Source organism: Callithrix jacchus, chromosome 7 (assembly GCF_049354715.1).
Source record: "Callithrix jacchus isolate 240 chromosome 7, calJac240_pri, whole genome shotgun sequence".
In the NCBI taxonomy this organism is placed as follows: Eukaryota; Metazoa; Chordata; class Mammalia; order Primates; family Cebidae; genus Callithrix; species Callithrix jacchus.
In genome coordinates, this window is record NC_133508.1 from 19,150,586 (window position 1) to 19,167,440 (window position 16,855).

Consider the following 16,855-nt stretch of genomic DNA (forward strand, 5'->3'; position numbering starts at 1 on the left):
TGAACATAGGAATGCAGGTGGTTTTTTTTTTTTGTCGAAAGGTATGACCCTAAAGAACCTCATTCTTTCTTGAAAATTTCTGACATTTATTTATTCATTTATTCCATAAATATTTATTGAGTTCTTCTCTGTGCCAGGCATTGCTCTGGACATTGGGAAATCAGCTTTGAATAAAGAACATGAGGTCTTTGCAGTCTAAAAAAGTCTATTTTAACCTAGGAATACAGCTTACAAGGGACACGAAGGACCTCTTCAAGGAGAACTGTGAACCACTGCTTAAGAAAATAAGAGGATGCAAACAAATGAATAATGTTTCTATGCTCAGGAATAGAAAGAATCAATATTGTAAAAATGGCCAAACTGCCCAAAGTAATTTATAGATTCAGTGATATTCCCAACAAACTACCATTGACTTTCTTCACAGAATTAGAAAAAAACTACTTTCAATTTCATATGGAACCAAAAAAGAGCCCATAGAGCCAACACCATCCTAACCAAAACAAAAAACCAAGAAAAAACAAAAAACAAAATTGGAGGCATCATCTTATCTGACTTCAAACTACACTACAAGGCCACAGTAATCAAAACAGCATGGTACTGATACCAAAACAGACATATAAACCAATGGAATAGAACAGAGACCTCAGAAATAATACCACACATCTACAACCATCTGATCTTCAACAAACCTGACAAAAGCAATGGGGAAAGGATTTCTTATTTAATAAATGGTACTGGGAAAACTGGCTATCCGTATGCAGAAAACTGTAACTGGACCCCTTACCTACACCTTATACAAAAATTAACCCAAGGTGGATTAAGGACTTAAAGGTAAAACCCAAGACTGTGAAAACCCTAGAAGAATACCTAGGCAGTACCACTCAGGACATAGACATGGACAAAGCCTTCATGACAAAAACACCAAAGCAATTGCAACAAAAGCCAAAATTGACAAATGGGATCTAATTAAACTAAAGAACCAGTGCATAGCAAAAGAAACTATCATCAGAGTGAGCAGGTAACTTACAGAATGGGAGAAAATTTTTGTAGTCTATCCACCTGACAAAGGGATAATATCCAGAATCTATAAGGAACTTAAATAAATTTACAAGAAAAAGAAAACCAACAAACCTATCAAAAAGCAGATGAAGGATATGAATGGACACTTCTTAAAAGAAGACATTTCTGCAGTCAACAAACATAAAAAAGAAGTCGTCATCACTGGTCATTAGAGATGCAAATCAAAATCACATTGAGATACCATCTCATGCCAGTCAGAGATTGGCGATCATTAAAAAGTCTGACAAAATCTAATATCCAGAATCCACAAGGAACTTGAACTAATTTACAAGAAAAAAATATCAAAAGGTGGGCCAAGGATGTAAACCGACACTTCTCAAAAGAAGACGTTTATGCGGCCAACAAACATGAAAAAGCTCATCATCACTGATCATCAAACAAATGCAAATCAAAACCCCGACGAGATATATTTCACGCCAATCATAATGGCAGTCATTAAAATGTCAGGAAACAATAGATGCTGGTGAGGCTGTGGAAAAATAGGAACACTTCTGCACTGTTGGTGGAAATATAAATTAGTTCAACCATTGTAGAAGATGCTGTGGCGATTTCTCAAGGATCTAGAACCAGAAATACCATTTGACCCAGCAATCCCGTTACTGAATATATACCCAAAGGAATATAATTTATTCTTCTATAAAGACACATGCACATGTATGTTTATTACAGCACTATTTACGATAGCATGGACATGGAACCAACCCAAATGCTCATTAGTTATAGACTGAATTTTTAAAAATGTGGTACATATACAGCATGGAGTACTATGTGGCCGTAAAAATAAGATCATGTCCTCTGCAGGAACATGGATGAAGGTAGAAGCCATCATCCTCAGCAAACTGACATAAGAACAGAAAACCAAACACCACATGTTCTCATTCATAAATGGGAGTTGAAAAATGAGAACACATGGACACAGTGAAGGGAATAACCCCCACCAGGGCCTGCTGAGGGGTGAGGGGGATGGGGAGTGAGAGCATTAGGACAAATACCTAATGCATGTGGGGCGTAAAACCTAGATGATGGGTTGATAGGTGCAGCAAGCCACCCTGGCACATGCATACCTATGTAACAAACCTGCGCATTCTGCACATGTATCCTGGAACTTTAAGGAAAATTTTTAAAAATTAAAAAATTTTAATTTTAATTCATACCAACTCCATCACCCCAAGGACCTTTTAACTGGTAATTAGTTACCAGTTAATGGAGGAAATGACCTCCATTAACTGGTAACTAATCCATTTGAACTGATTTCTCCCTTTCTGATTCACAGAGGGAGTGAGTTTAGGCATCAAACTCTGTTGACTCTTTTATACCCAATCCTTCTGTACTCTTCAGTTTTTCTACCAGATTGAAAGCTGCTTGAGCACAGACAGCTTTTGTCTCACTCTTCTTCAGTGAGGGCAAAGTCTTCGTAGCTGCATTGTTATGTTTGTTGTTTTATTTACTTTGCTTTGGTTTTCCTGTCTATGACATAGTTAAGTATTAGACAAATGGTTTTTTTTTGTTCAATGGAATGAGTGAATGTATATTTAATGAATGTTGTTCTAGTAAAATTTTGAAAAACTAATGCTTAAAACATAGCTTATACTTAAGTCTTTGCATGAAAAAGGACTCAATTATTAGAGGCAGTAGAATGTGATGCTTGAAAGCACAAGGTCTGAATGTAGACTGTGGGGACGTAATCCCAGCTGTGCCACTGACTGTGATCTTGGGCCAGTTACTTAACCTTTGATGTCATGGTCATCTCATCTGTAGAATGGGGATAGTTATAGGTAACCCACAGGGTTATTTTTTAGGTTGAATGAATTTATGCATGTAAAGCACCAGAAAAGAACATAGTTAGAACTCTGTAACTATTGACTATCTACTTATTGATGGGGCTGGGTGCAGTGGCTCACACCTGTAATCCAAGCATTTTGGGAGGCCGAGGTGGGTGGATCACAAAGTCAGGATATCGAGACTATCCTGGCCAACACGGTGAAACCCCGTCTCTACTAAAATATAAAAAATTAGCTGGGTGTGGTGGTGCATGCCTGTAGTCCTAGCTGCTCAGGAGGCTGAGGCAGGAGAATCGCTTGAACCCGGAAGGCAGAGATTGCAGTAAGCTGAGATCACACCACTGCACTCCAGCCTGGGTGACAGAGTGAGATTCTGTTGCAAAAATAATGAATAAGTAAATACTTATTGATGGGCTGAAAAATTTGTAGTGCACATTGATAGTCATTAATAAAGAATGTACTTGACTTTCACTTCTCTGTCCAGCAACATTTGTCTGATTTTTTGCACATTTTGGAATACCCTCAATAGTCATTTCATTACAGGTAGAATCAGCATATCCAAGAAATGATGGATTTGAAAACAAAATTATTGTCTTAACTAACTTGATTTACAGGTAGAACTACAGGGGACAGAAAGCTCCCGTTTCCTTCTAAGGCGACTGTTAGTAAACTCTGCTTCACACACCACAAACTGCAGTATTTCCAAAGAGCAAGCCAGGAGGAAAAAGTGTCTCTTAGAAACAGAGAATCGGAAAAGCAGAAAGAGTCCTTCTAGGTGAAGCTGAGGAGTTCTGGGGCATCCCTGCAGGCCAGGAGACATTTTCTCAGATAAGTGAGAAGTTGACATTGAGCCCCCGATTATTCTAAACACCTTCCTTCCATCTCCAACTGATTCCACTGATTGAAAAGATCAACTTGGGGTATAAGTGCAGTGATGTAACTAGACTTTGAGAGATTGTCTTAGGTTATGTTTTGACTATGCATGTATTAGAGAATACAACAGGACTTAGAATATTTAATTAATTTATTCTGCTAGCTACCAGAAGTATGACAAATTAGTGATTGACAAGGCAATTGCTAGTTAGAAAGAATGAATAAGACCTGCTGTTCGATAGCATGATAGGGTGACTATAGTCAACAATAACTTAGTTGCACCTTTTTTTTTTTTTTTTTGAGATGAAGTTTCGCTCTTGTTACCCAGGCTGGAGTGCAATGGCGTGATCTCGGCTCACCGCAACCTCCGCCTCCTGGGTTCAGGCAATTCTTTTGCCTCAGCCTCCTGAGTAGCTGGGATTACAGGCACATGCCACCATGCCCAGCTAATTTTTTGTATTTTTAGTAGAGATGGGGTTTCACCATGTTGACCAGGATGGTCTCGATCTCTTGACCTCATGATCCACCAGCCTCGGCCTCCCAAAGTGCTGGGATTACAGGCTTCAGCCACCGCGCCCGGCCACCTTTTTAAATAACTTGAAGAGTATAATTGGATTGTTTGTGATTCACAGGATAAATGCTTAAGGGCATGGATACCCCATTCTCCATTCTCCATGATGTACTTATTTCATCTTGCATGCCTGTATCAAAATATCTCATGTACCCCATAAATATATATAGGTACTCTGCACCCACAAAATTTTTTTTAAAAAGAGAGAAGGCAATTGGTGTTTAGTATTTCAATCACCTCACTAGTGTGAATATGTGACAGCGACAGTGACAGTCGCAGGAGCCTTTACCTCATATTAGGTTCTGGCCTGTTGATGCATCTTTGCCCTCTCCCTGTATTTTTGAATTTTTTTGTGGGGGGGGGTAGGGATTCATGGGTTGTTGATAGGGAGAAACCTTTCTAAGCCAGGGGTGGTGGCTCATGCCTATAATTCCAGCATTTTGTGACACTGAGGTAGGAGGATCGTGAGAGGCCAAGAATTCAAGACCAGCCTGAACAACATAGCAAGACCCTCTCTCTACAAAAAATTATTTAAAAACTAGCCAGGCATGGCGGCACATGCCAGTGGTCCTAGCTACTAGAGAGGCTGAGGCAGGAGGACCTCTTGAGCCCAGGAGTTGGAGGAAGTGATGAACTATGATCGCACCACCGCACTCCAGCCTGGACAAGAGAGCAAGACCCTGTCTTCACAAAAGAGAGAAACCTTTCCGGGATGGTAAAATCCCTTAAACATAAATCTTAGAAATCAGAGAACAAAGCTAATGACAAGAATAATTAAAAAGCGCTGAATAACAGATAATAATGCAAATCAACTTTCATGGATGAAACTGAATTTGTAATAAGTAGATATTTTTTGGTTAATGTTTGTTGATTAAGATTCTTTGCTGTTTACCAACTCAATCAGTGTTTTGTTTTTGTTGTATTTATATGTAACACGTATGTCCTAAGAACATCCCACATATTCGTAATTTTACAAAATTACCCTGAATGAGATAGAATAAGCAGATTAGAAACAATTATCTGAAGACTATGCGATATCTATAATTATATTATTTTACTTTCTCTTAGAATAATGGAGAGGTAGTTAGGGTTCTATTAATCTCTGATTTCCAAGTGAATGTGAAAGAAATAATGACTGTATTCGTGAAACTAAGGTAGATGATTGTCAAAACATGACATAAAAGGAATAAACTCTTAAAGTATCTTATTTTTGCATTAGAGACCACAGCTGGCTAAGTCATTTACATTACTAGATTTGTAATGCTTTTACATGTGCGGCAGTGATAAGTGTATTCAATTTAAAAGTTTTACTTTCTGCCTAAAAACATCAAGGAAATATTTAAAAGATTTTAAAAACATTTTTTTTAATTTTGGAAATGAGAGGCCTATAGAAAATTACAACAAAAAGGATAGCCACAATCTTAACTTTTATGATTTTTTTTTTTTTTTTTTTTTTTTTTGAGACCGGGTCTTGCTCTGTCACCCAGTCTGGAGTGCAGTGGCATGATCATTACTCACTGCTGCCTTCACCTCCTGGGGTCAAGCAGTCCTCCAGCCTCTGTTTCCTGAGCAGCTGGGACTACAGCACATGCCACTGCACCCAGCTAATTGTGTGTGTGTGTGTGTGTGATGGGGTTTTGCTATGTTGCCCAGGTTGGTCTTGAACTCCTGGGCTCATGCAGTCCTCCCGCCTCAGCCTTCCAAGATGCTGTGATTATGGAACTCCTGGCCTCTTGTTTTTCTTTATTATTTTTCCACATCTGCACATATTCCCAAGCAAAATAGAATGATTTTGCCTAGTTTTATACTTTATGTGTAAATGCAATCATATTCTGTGTATATATTTTTGAGGGCTTGCTTTTTTCACTGAATATTACATTTCTACAGTTGGTCTATGAGCTTTGTACAGTATTCCATTTTAGAATCTGTATCACAGTTTATCCACTCTGCTGTTGATGAACATTTAGCTTGTTTTTGTAAATTTTGGAGCACTAATTGAATCATAGTATAGTAATGTTCACAATTATGGGTCTGAATCATAAAAAAATATTTACTTGGATTCCATATTTTCAGTGTAAGATTATATGGAATTAGAGAATATTATCCCCAGAATGGATTTCAATGTGATATTTTTGAGCAGTTAAAAGACTGAGTTTTAATACTGGAAAATTCACTTACTTGGAATGTCCTAATGAAAGGAAATAATCCTTTTCAATAACTACACTGAACAGAAAGGAAACATTTGGGAAGCTATATGTTGTTAATAGATTTTTCTATTTTCTCCATCTAGAAAATAGTAGTGAATTTCTCTCAGGCATGTTTTAACCTGTTACAGTGTAATTGCAGTTATTTGAACACATCAAAATGAGACAACATAAATTCAGTCATCTCCATCTTAAAGTCATTTGTAGAAAATGGCATGTTATATTCCATGAATAGCCTGCTGATGTACAACAGGTGAAACATTACACAAAATGATAGGGGAGATACTATTTTAAACATCTAACTGCTTATATGATGTCTGGCTAGGAAGGCAAATGAATCTTTGATGATACTCACACTTGCAAAGAATTTAAGAAATTATTCATTCACTCAACCATCACCAGTGAATTAGGTACCATCTATGTGTTTGAGCCTGGGAGTGCAAAATTGACTGGACACAGTTTCTGTTCATGAGGAGCTTCAGAGTTATAGGGAAGAGAATTATATATTAGGTAAGTATTTATGTACACGGGGTGGCTGGTGCTATTATAAACAATATGCAGTGGAGAATGAAGAGAAGCTTTCTCTCTGATGATGTTAGTTAGGGAAGGCATCTGAAAGGAAGGGAGGCTTCCATTGGATTTAGAATATGGGGCCAGACATGGTGGCCCATGCCTCTAATCCCAGGATTTGGGGAGGCCAAGGTGGGTGGATCACAAGGTCAGGAGTTCAAGACCAGCCTGACCAACATGGTGAAACCCTGTCTCTACTAAAAATATGTATATATATAAAAAATTAGCCAGGTGTGGTGGCCGTAATCCCAGCTTCTCGGGAGGCTGAGGCAGAAGAATCACTTGTACCCAGGAGGCAGAGGTTGTGATGAGCCCAGATCATACCAGTGCCCTGCAGCCTGGGTGACAGAGTGAGACTCTGTTTCAAAAAAAATATGGATTGGAGTTTGCTGGGGAGACAAAGAGGCCATTTCAGAATGCAGAAGTTTTGCTGGCCGTGCCAGTCACAGATACTTACAGAATAAATGGATGGTATTCGTAAAGGAATATGCGAGGAAACATAGTGAGCCAATTTGGAAGTCCATAATATGGAATGCAAATTAACAGAAATAATGGATTTTCACTCTTGTTGCCCAGGCTGGAGTGCAATGACACAATCTCGGCTCACCGCAACCTCTGCCTCCCAGTTCAAGTTATTCTCCTGCCTCAGCCTCCAGAGAACTGGGATTACAGGGGTGTGCCACCACCCCTGGCTAATTTTGTATTTTTAAGTAGAGACAGGGTTTCACCTTTGTTTGTCAGGCTGGACTTGAACTCCTGACCTCCGATGATCTACCTGTCTTGGCCTCCCAAAGTGCTAAGATTATAGGCATGAGCCACTGCACCTGGCAGAGACACCACATTTTTGGTGTGCACTGGGCCCCCCAATCATGTGTCAGTCAAGAGTGTCTCCATTTTTTAGTTGCAGAAATTGACCTACCAAGCAATTTGCCTCAAACTTAGTTAGTTTTTGTTTTTGTTTTTTTAGAGAGAGGCTCCCACTTGGTCTCCCAGGCTAGAATACAGTGGTTGAATCATAGCTCACTGTAACCTTGTCCCCCTGAGCTCAAGGGATCCTCGTGCCTCAGCCTCTCAGGTAGCTGGGACTACAGGCATGTGCCAACATGCCCAGCTAGTTTTTTAAATTTTTTGCAGAGATAGTGTCTTCCTATATTGCCAAGGCTGGTCTTGAACCCTGGTCTCAAGTGATTTTCCTGCCTTGGCCTCCCAAAGTTGCTGGGATGACAGGCTTGAGCCACCACACCTAGCCAAAACCTTGTCTGTCTGTCTGTCTGTCTGTCTGTCTGTCACTGTCTCTCTCCTTCCATCTGTCCTTCCCTCCTTCCCTCCTTCCTTCCTTCCTTCCAGCACTTTGGGAGTCCTAAGGTGAGAGCAGCACTCAAGCCTAGGAGTTCAAGAACAACCTGGGCAACATAGCAAGACGCAGTCTTACAAAACACTTAAAGATAGCCAGGTGTAGTGGTGTGTTCCTGTGATCGCAGTTACTTGGGAGGCTGAGGTGGGAGGATCATTTGAGCCCAAGAGGTTGAGGCTACAGTGAGACATGCTTGTGCATCTCCCCTGAGAGACAGAGCAAGACCCTGTCTCCAAAATAACTAAAAGTTAAAATTAAGACTAATATATTTATTAATTAGATGATGCTGGGCACAGTGGCATATACCTGTCCTAGATACTTGTGAGGCTGAGGCAGGAGGATCACTTGAGCCTGGGGGTTTGAGGCTGCAGAGAGCTGTGTTTGCGTCACTGCAATCTAGCCTGGGGAACATAGCTAGGTGCCATCTCATTTCAAAAAAAAAAAAAAAAAAAGTGAAAAAAAAATTTTTTTTTTGTTTTTTGAGACACAGTTTCACTCTTGCTACCCAGGCCTGAAGTGCAGTGGGTTCAATCGATTCTCCTGCCTCAACCTCCTGAATAGCTGGGACTACAGGTATGCTCCACCATGCTAATTTTTTTTTATTTTTAGTGGAGACATGGTTTCACTATGTTGGCCAGGATGGTCTTGATTTCTTGACCTTGTGATCCAACCACCTTGGCCTCCCAAAGTGCTGGGATTACAGGCATGAGCCACAATACCTGGCCTGCACTACTTCTTCTGACTTTTTTAACGTAAATTAACTGAGAAGCTCTAGAAATTCTAAGTGGTAGCCGACTGCTTGAGATTCTTGCATAAAGTCTTGGTCCTTCGACATGTTTAGTAGAATAGCAGCTCTAGAACTGTTGGTTTGAATACTAAGTCACTATTCTTTCTCCCTGTGATGAGTGGAACATCCTCTCTTGGCAACAGAAGACTGAGTCTCAGGCCTGTCAAGTAACTTAGCCACTCAGTTAATGACAACAGAGCCAGGCCTAGCTCGGATCTCCAAATCTAAATCTGGTGTCCTCTTCACTGTACTGAATGAACTTCAGGGTTTCCCTGGGATTGTGGGCCAAATTGTATCGCGCTAAAAGTGCTGAGCGTGTTCATGGTGGCAGCCTGCAGGAGTTGATTGGGGGTGGGGCGGGGGTAGTGAGGGGGAAGCTCCCTAAGCAGATGAAAGAGAAAATGCAGAGGCCCCAACACAGGAATGCTCTTGGCTCAGTCCAGGGACATCAGGTCACCAATATGGCTGCAGTGTGGAGATGAAGGGGCAGAGTGAGGGGAGAGGAAGTCCCAGATGTGGGTGGGAGCCACGTCTCCCCAGGCCCTGCAGGCCACAGTTATCTCAGCTGCAGCAAGATATGAGTGAAGGACTTTAATTTTAAGCAGCAGGATGATGCAAGCTGTCTGTGCCTTATGAAAGACCACGTTGGCTGCTCTGTGGAGATTGGCCAGCATCCCAAGAGATGGGCTGGGGATATTGCTAAAGGGAGAGGTGACAAGAGTTGGATTTGAGAAACACTTTGAAATTAGCATGGACAAGGCTTGGTAGGTGTCTGGCTGAGAGGATGGGGGAGCATGGGGGTGCTGTGTGCTGTAGTGTAGAGGACTACAGTATGAGGAATTAGTAGCTCTTTTGGGGACACAGAAAGATCAAGAAGTGTATTGGCAATCCATGCAGGGTCATCCAATTGGCATTCAGTGCAACCATCTGGAACTCAAAGACCTTAAATATTCAGGAAAATCCAATCTCACAGAAGCAAAGAGGATTCCAGGACTAGAGAATAAGTGTTCTTTCAACATAGGTGAGAAGTGAGCCTTTCAGGAGGAAATCCCTGCAGATGGCAGACCAGAAAAAGGCTGGGAGAAGAGGATTAGCGAATGGGATAAGAGTGTGTATCTAAAAAACACAGTGGGACAAAAACAGCACTTTAGGTGACCTCCTTAGTCTCCAGCATACCTTGAATTATTCAGTGGAAATTGTATTCAGGAGAAATATTGAAACATTATGCATAATACATTGAATTACTTAGAGTCATTTAACTACTTTAGACCATAATTAGTAGTTCATTTACAGTTAACTCTGAAAAGATGTTTCATTCATTTTGATAATATGGAAAAGGGACTTAACCATGTTAAATGCAGGTTACAAGTACCAAAAAATTACAGGCTATGATTTTCAGTGTCAAATTTATAATTCAACAGATCTGTGGGGCTAGGGGGTAAAGAAACCAAAGTCCCCAAAACACCCTTTCCTCCTATTATTTCTAGCATTGTTTGAAGTGGCAGTTTTCATGAAGGTAAAATTACTGTGCCTCTTCATTAGTAACAGTAGCTTCTCATTTTCAAGTGTATCTCATTCAAGGTAGGGGTGGGGGATGCAAAAGAGTATTTTTCAGTTTTTGCAGTTAGCGGTGACAGGCTTGAATTCAATGTGCTGTCTCAAAAAGGCTCATTTATTTGAGTGGCTCTGATTTGAATAAAGAGTCTCACCTCATCTGAAGCTGCTGAATTGGAGGCCGGGTTAATCATGACTTCTGAGAGGGATAAAATCTGAGGAAGGGGCCAGGGGGCCATGGCTCACACCTGTAATCCCAGCACTTCGAGGCAGGTGGATCATAAGGTCAGGAGATCGAGACCATCTGGCCAACATGGTGAAACCCCGTCTCTGCTAAAAATATAAAAATTAGCTGGGCATGGTGGCACACGTTTGTAATCCCAGCAACTTGGGAGGCTGAGGCAGGAGAAATCGCTTAAACCCCAGAGGCAGAGGTTGCATTGAGCTGAAATAGTACCTTTGCACTCCAGCCTGGCAGCAAAGCGAGATTCCATCTCAAATAAAGTCTGTGGAAGGGATTTCCATAGTACAACTACTTGCATTAAATAGTACAGTTTGGGGACCGAAGTGCTTTGCTCTTTTTCTTACTCTTCTCAGTCACTAGCTATAGCTCAGGTAGAAATTTTGTTAATGTTAAAAAAAAAAAACTATTTAGCAACACCATAGATTGCTATGTTGAAAGAAAATCCTATTATGTCTATGATTATTTCCATCTTGTTTCTTTTTACTATGGCATGTGAAATTGTTTCCTACTCTTATTTTTTGAGGAAAGGATGTGTTGGCTGTTATTTACCAAAAACACATGTGAGCCTTAGCGTGTACACACACACTAGAGTTTTGTTTTGCTATTATGATTCATTGTCTGGCTAACACATACCATAATTATCCGTATTTGTTCACATCACATGGCCTTGTATAATCAAAGATGACACTATTGAGGCATAAACTCTAAACTGGGGTGTGATCAAGGGAATTTTTTCACAATCCTGCATGGTTGGATAAATAGTCTGGACTTTGAAGTCTGGACTGACCACTTGAAGTGTGTGATCTCCAACATTCTGCATTTTTTTTTTTGGGTTGTCTCCTGGCAACATAACATATTTATACTTTGGCCACCACCTCCCCTTCCAGAAAGGTCTGCTGCTGTTTTAAAGTTTAAAATAACAAATGAGAACGTTGTTGTCTCAGATTGAAGGTTCGGAATTCCTGAAACTCTCCTCTTTGCTTTCTGTTTATGTTGACATAATAACAAGGCTGAGTACAAATAAAACAACAAAATAACCCTTCTCTTTTCAACTTAGTGAGTGAGCATCTTTAGTTATTAAAATAGCACATTATAACTAGGAATTCTCTAGTTATAATGTCATTTTCATTAATTCCATTTCACCATTTAGCAAAGATGACTTGGGGCAAGTGACAGAGGCAGCGGGTGGAAGGATACTGGAAACAAGCTAAGGTCAGATGTTCCACTGTGTGAATATGAGTTGGGACCGCAGAAACCTCAGGTCCTCTGCAATCTGATCCTCAACTACTCCAGTGGCCTCTGTGGGCTTCTTCCAGAATCACAGAACAACTGGGCACTTTACTAAGACCACAGGAGCTGCTTTTGAGATGCACCAAACTCACAGTGGTCTAGTTTTTCTACTCCTCACTTTGCCTCTCCAGTCTTCTGTCCTGCTTTTAAGCAACTTGAACTAGATGGAGAGAGAATTTGAATTTCACATTCTGGGATCTTAGATTTTATTTGAAAGCACTTCACATTGATAGGTTTGATATAAAGGGCACCTTCGATTCTGGCTGGTTTCTCAGTCTCAGCACTATGGAGACAGAGGGCCTCAGATGGGAGGCTCTCCTTTGCCTTGCAGGATGCTGAGCAGGAAGCCTGGCCTCTGCCCACTAGATACCAGTAAACTCCTCACCCCTCCCCACTGTGGCAATCAACAATGGCTCTAGAAATTGCCCAATGTCCCCTGAGGGGTCAAAATCACCCCCAGTTGAGAACCACTAAGTTACAGCTAAGGAAATTAACACTGATTTGGCAATTCTGATGGGCCAGATGTGTACTAGCACAGATGTTTTATGTAATTCTGGCAATTATGTTTTGAAGTCTTATCCTCTTTTTATAGATTAGGAACCTGGGAGATGACAAGGAGAAGTGTTGTTTTGTGCTTTCTTCTTACTGATTTTCTGGTACTCTACGATGAAAATATAACCAGAAAGATTATTTTATACCCAGGAAAAAAGCCCTGAAAACATGCTATTTTAATATGTTTATTCCATAGTATGACTGTCCACTTCAGACATTCATTCCCTTAGTTACAGACAGCTAATATGAAAATTTGTCAGAAGTACAAAAGTGAAAAAAAACAAAGCATATTGTTGGTTGTGGACTTACCCACCCAAATTAAGGTTGCCTTTCTTTTTCTATTCTCTTGACACTGGAAAGTGACCAAATTATTTTGGATTTTTAATTTCTTCTGGTGTCAGCCATAACAAATTATCTCTCATCTAAAGCCCATCACTTCCACAGGGTGTGATAGCTCACCCCTGTAATCCTAGCACTTTGGGAGGCCAAGGCAGGCAGATCACTTTGAGGCCAGGAGTTCAAGACCACCCTAACCAGCACAGTGAAACCCCATCTCTAGTAAAAACAAATAAACAAACAACAAAAATAGCTGGGCGTGGTGGTGCGTGCCTGTGATCCCAGCTACCTCAGGAGGCTGAGGCACGAGGATCCCTTGAACCTAGGAGGCGGAGGTTGCAGTGAGCCGAGAGGCTCTCCAACCTGTGCAACAAAGTGATATTTCATTGCAAAAAAAACTAAGTCTGTCACTTCCTGTCTTACCTGAACCTCAATTATTCTCTTTTCAGGTTTTCAATCTCAAGTCTATTTCTCACTGATGGGTACATTTATTCCTTAGATTGTCTTATTAGTTTTTCTCTTTATGTTTTTCACAAGGACCTCAACAAAATATCTCTCAGTCCCATTTGAGAGCAAGAAAAAAAACCGAATTAATGTGGGAAAAGAATGGTATACCTGTAACAAATACACAAACAGTTATTTAGTATTAGAGAATTTACAGAAGCTTAGAAAGGCATTGAAATTCCAGTATGTCCCATTTAGAATTTCCATCCTCATCCTTCTCTTCAAACCTAAGTTGCTTTGGTTACCCGAAATCATTATTAGTTAACATTTTTCTATTGTAAATATATTTTAGTGGCATTATAAAGTAAAGTGGGCTGGGTTTGGAAAGCTAATATTCAAATATACCATTGTCAGAAGAGAAAGGAACTATGGTTTCAAATTTTAAACTGGTGTCCAAATATAATGTTTCCAAACTTTCAGAACATTTCTTTCAAACAAATATAGTTTGAATATAAGCCAAATATGTATTTTTAATTCATTAAAGGAGCCAGCATGGTTAAGCCAGTTTGAAAAATTGTGGGAAAGGTTTAAGTATGTATAATCATTGAAAGAAAGAATGCTGGGCTATTATTGTTTAATTAGATATAAGAACTGGTTAATATTCTCCAGAACAATAAAATGAGGACTTAGGGTGAGCTGGACACAGTGGCTGATGCTGTAATCCCACACTTTGGGAGGCCAAGGTGGGTGGATCACCTGAGGTCAGGAATTTGGGACCAGCCTGGCCAGCATAGTAAAACCTCATCTCCACTAAGAGTACAAAAATTAACCAAGTGTGGTGGTGAGTGCCTGTAATTCCAGCTGCTAGAGAGGCTGAGGCATGAGAATTTCTTGAACCTAGGAGGCAGAGGTTACAGTGAGCTGCGATTGTACCACTGCACTCCAGCCTGGGCAACAGAGAGAGACTGCATCTCAAAAAAATAACTAACTAAATAAATAAAAGACAACTTAGGGGAGATAACTTTCCTACAAGACAGCAAACATTTGCATTTCTTCTAGACCGATTTATTTATACTGGACAAATTCATTTGCATGTCTGTCAGTTTTTGACAAGTTAAAGTCTGTCCTCCCAGAGATAAAAAATATCCTAACCCATAGTAAATGCAGAGTTAAACGAAGGGTTCTCATTTCCCTCTCAAATTAGATAATCCTTGGTTTTGTGTTAGACACTTAAACTCTATTTGAGGTTGAAAAGTAATTCAAACCCATTGTGGAAAGTTTGAAAAGTACTAAATTTTTTAAAAGGAAGGAAAAAACAAATACCCTCAAACCACTACTCAGTAACCCACAACCACTGTTAATATAATTCATATGCTTCCTTACAAGTTTTTTCTAAATGTTTTCAACAATGGAATCTTTATTGTCAAAACAAATTAGTAGTCCCCTTTTTTCTTTTGCTTTGGCTTTTCTTTTCTTTCTCTTCTTCCTCTTTTTTTTTTTTTTAAGACAGGGTCTCATTCCCATTGCATGGACTGGTGTACAGTATCATAATATAGACTCACTGTCCCCTCAGTTTCCTGGGTTCAAGCAGTCCTCCCATCTCAGCCTCCTGAGTAGCTGGGATTACAGGCATGCACCACTACGCCTAGCTAATTTTCGTATTATTTGTAGAGATGAGGTCTCTCTGTATTGTCCAGGCCTGTCTTGAACTCTTGAGCTCAAGTGATCTGTCCACCTCAGCCTCCCAAAGTGCTGGGATTACAGGCGTGAGCCACTGTGACTGGCCTACTATTTTCTTTTATTTACTCTTATCTATTGTAGCATTTATTATATAATGGAAGTGTGGCATAAGCATTTTAATAGCCAAACAATGATCTAGCACTTTTTGTATAAAAGTTTTTAACAGTTTTTCCTAATTTTAGGTATTTATTATAAATTATTTCAGAATACAAAGAAGCATAAAAAATAGAATGACCATGGATGTAGGTATGACCTAGTTTTGGAAACATGTTACTGATAAAGCTGTCCCTTCCCCTCACTAACCCTTCCAGATATCCTCCTCTTCAGACATAAACACCGTCCTGGATTTGGTATTCATTATTTTCATATTTATCTTTACATGTTTTACCACCTACGTAAAATATATAGTATTTCTGCATATTTTCAGATTTGCTACAAATCATGTCATAGTTTCTTTTTAAAAATGTCTCTCTATATTAAGGTGTACGACATGAGGTTTCGATGCTCATTTACACAGTGAATCATTACATACTGGATCATTATCTTAGACCATGAACAAAATCAACTCAAAATGGATTAAAGACCTGAAACCATAAAATTCCCAGAAAACATTGTGGAAAATCTTCTGAATGGCCTTGGGGATAATTTTTTAAAATATCACACCAAGAGCTCAGGCAACAAAAACAAAAATAAACAAGTGAGATTATACCAAACCAAAAAAGCTTTCTCATAGCAAAGAAAATAGTTATCAAAATGAAAAGGCATCCTGTGGGTTGGGGATAAATGTTTTCAAATTACATATCTGATAAGGGGTTCATACCCCAAATATATAAATAACTCACAGAATAGAAAAAAGATATAACCTGATTTTTTTTTTTTTAAGTCAGAGTCTCTTTCTCCCAGGCTGGAGTGCAGTGGTGCAATCTTGGCTCAGTGCAACCTTTGCCTCCTGAGTTCATGTGATTCTCCTGCCTCAGCCTCCTGAATAGCTGGGAATACTGGCAGATGCCACCACGCCTGGCTAATGTTTTGTATTTTTGGTAGAGACAGGGTTTCACTAAACCTGTCTTAATCAGAATGGTCTCAATCTCCTGACCTCATGATCCGCCCAGCTCAGCATCCCAAAGTGCTGGAATTACAGGTGTCAGCCACCGCACCTGGCCTCATAGGCTAATTTTTAAATGTGCCAAGGACCTGAATGGACATTTCTCCAAAGAAGACATAAAACTGGCCAACAAATATATGTAAAAGTGTTCAACATCACTAGGCATAATGAGATACTATTTTATTCTTGTTAGGATGGCTATGATCAAAGAATGAGAGAGAGCAAATGTTGGTGAGGGTGTGGAGAAAAGGAAATGCTTATACAGATAGGTTCTTAAGGTACCTCAAAGTTCCACAACTTGCTTCTTGTATCAACATTGTGTTTATAGGGGTTTACTCAAGTAGGTAACTTCCAGACCATGCACTTTCAC

General features: G+C 39.9%; 1 protein-coding gene across 7 annotated transcripts in view; it reads left to right on the top strand.

The window, feature by feature from the left end:
* CACNB2 (calcium voltage-gated channel auxiliary subunit beta 2) overlaps nucleotides 1-16,855 on the top strand; it is a 402,304-nt gene that overhangs the window by 179,899 nt on the left and 205,550 nt on the right. The gene's annotated exons all lie outside the window — the stretch shown is intronic.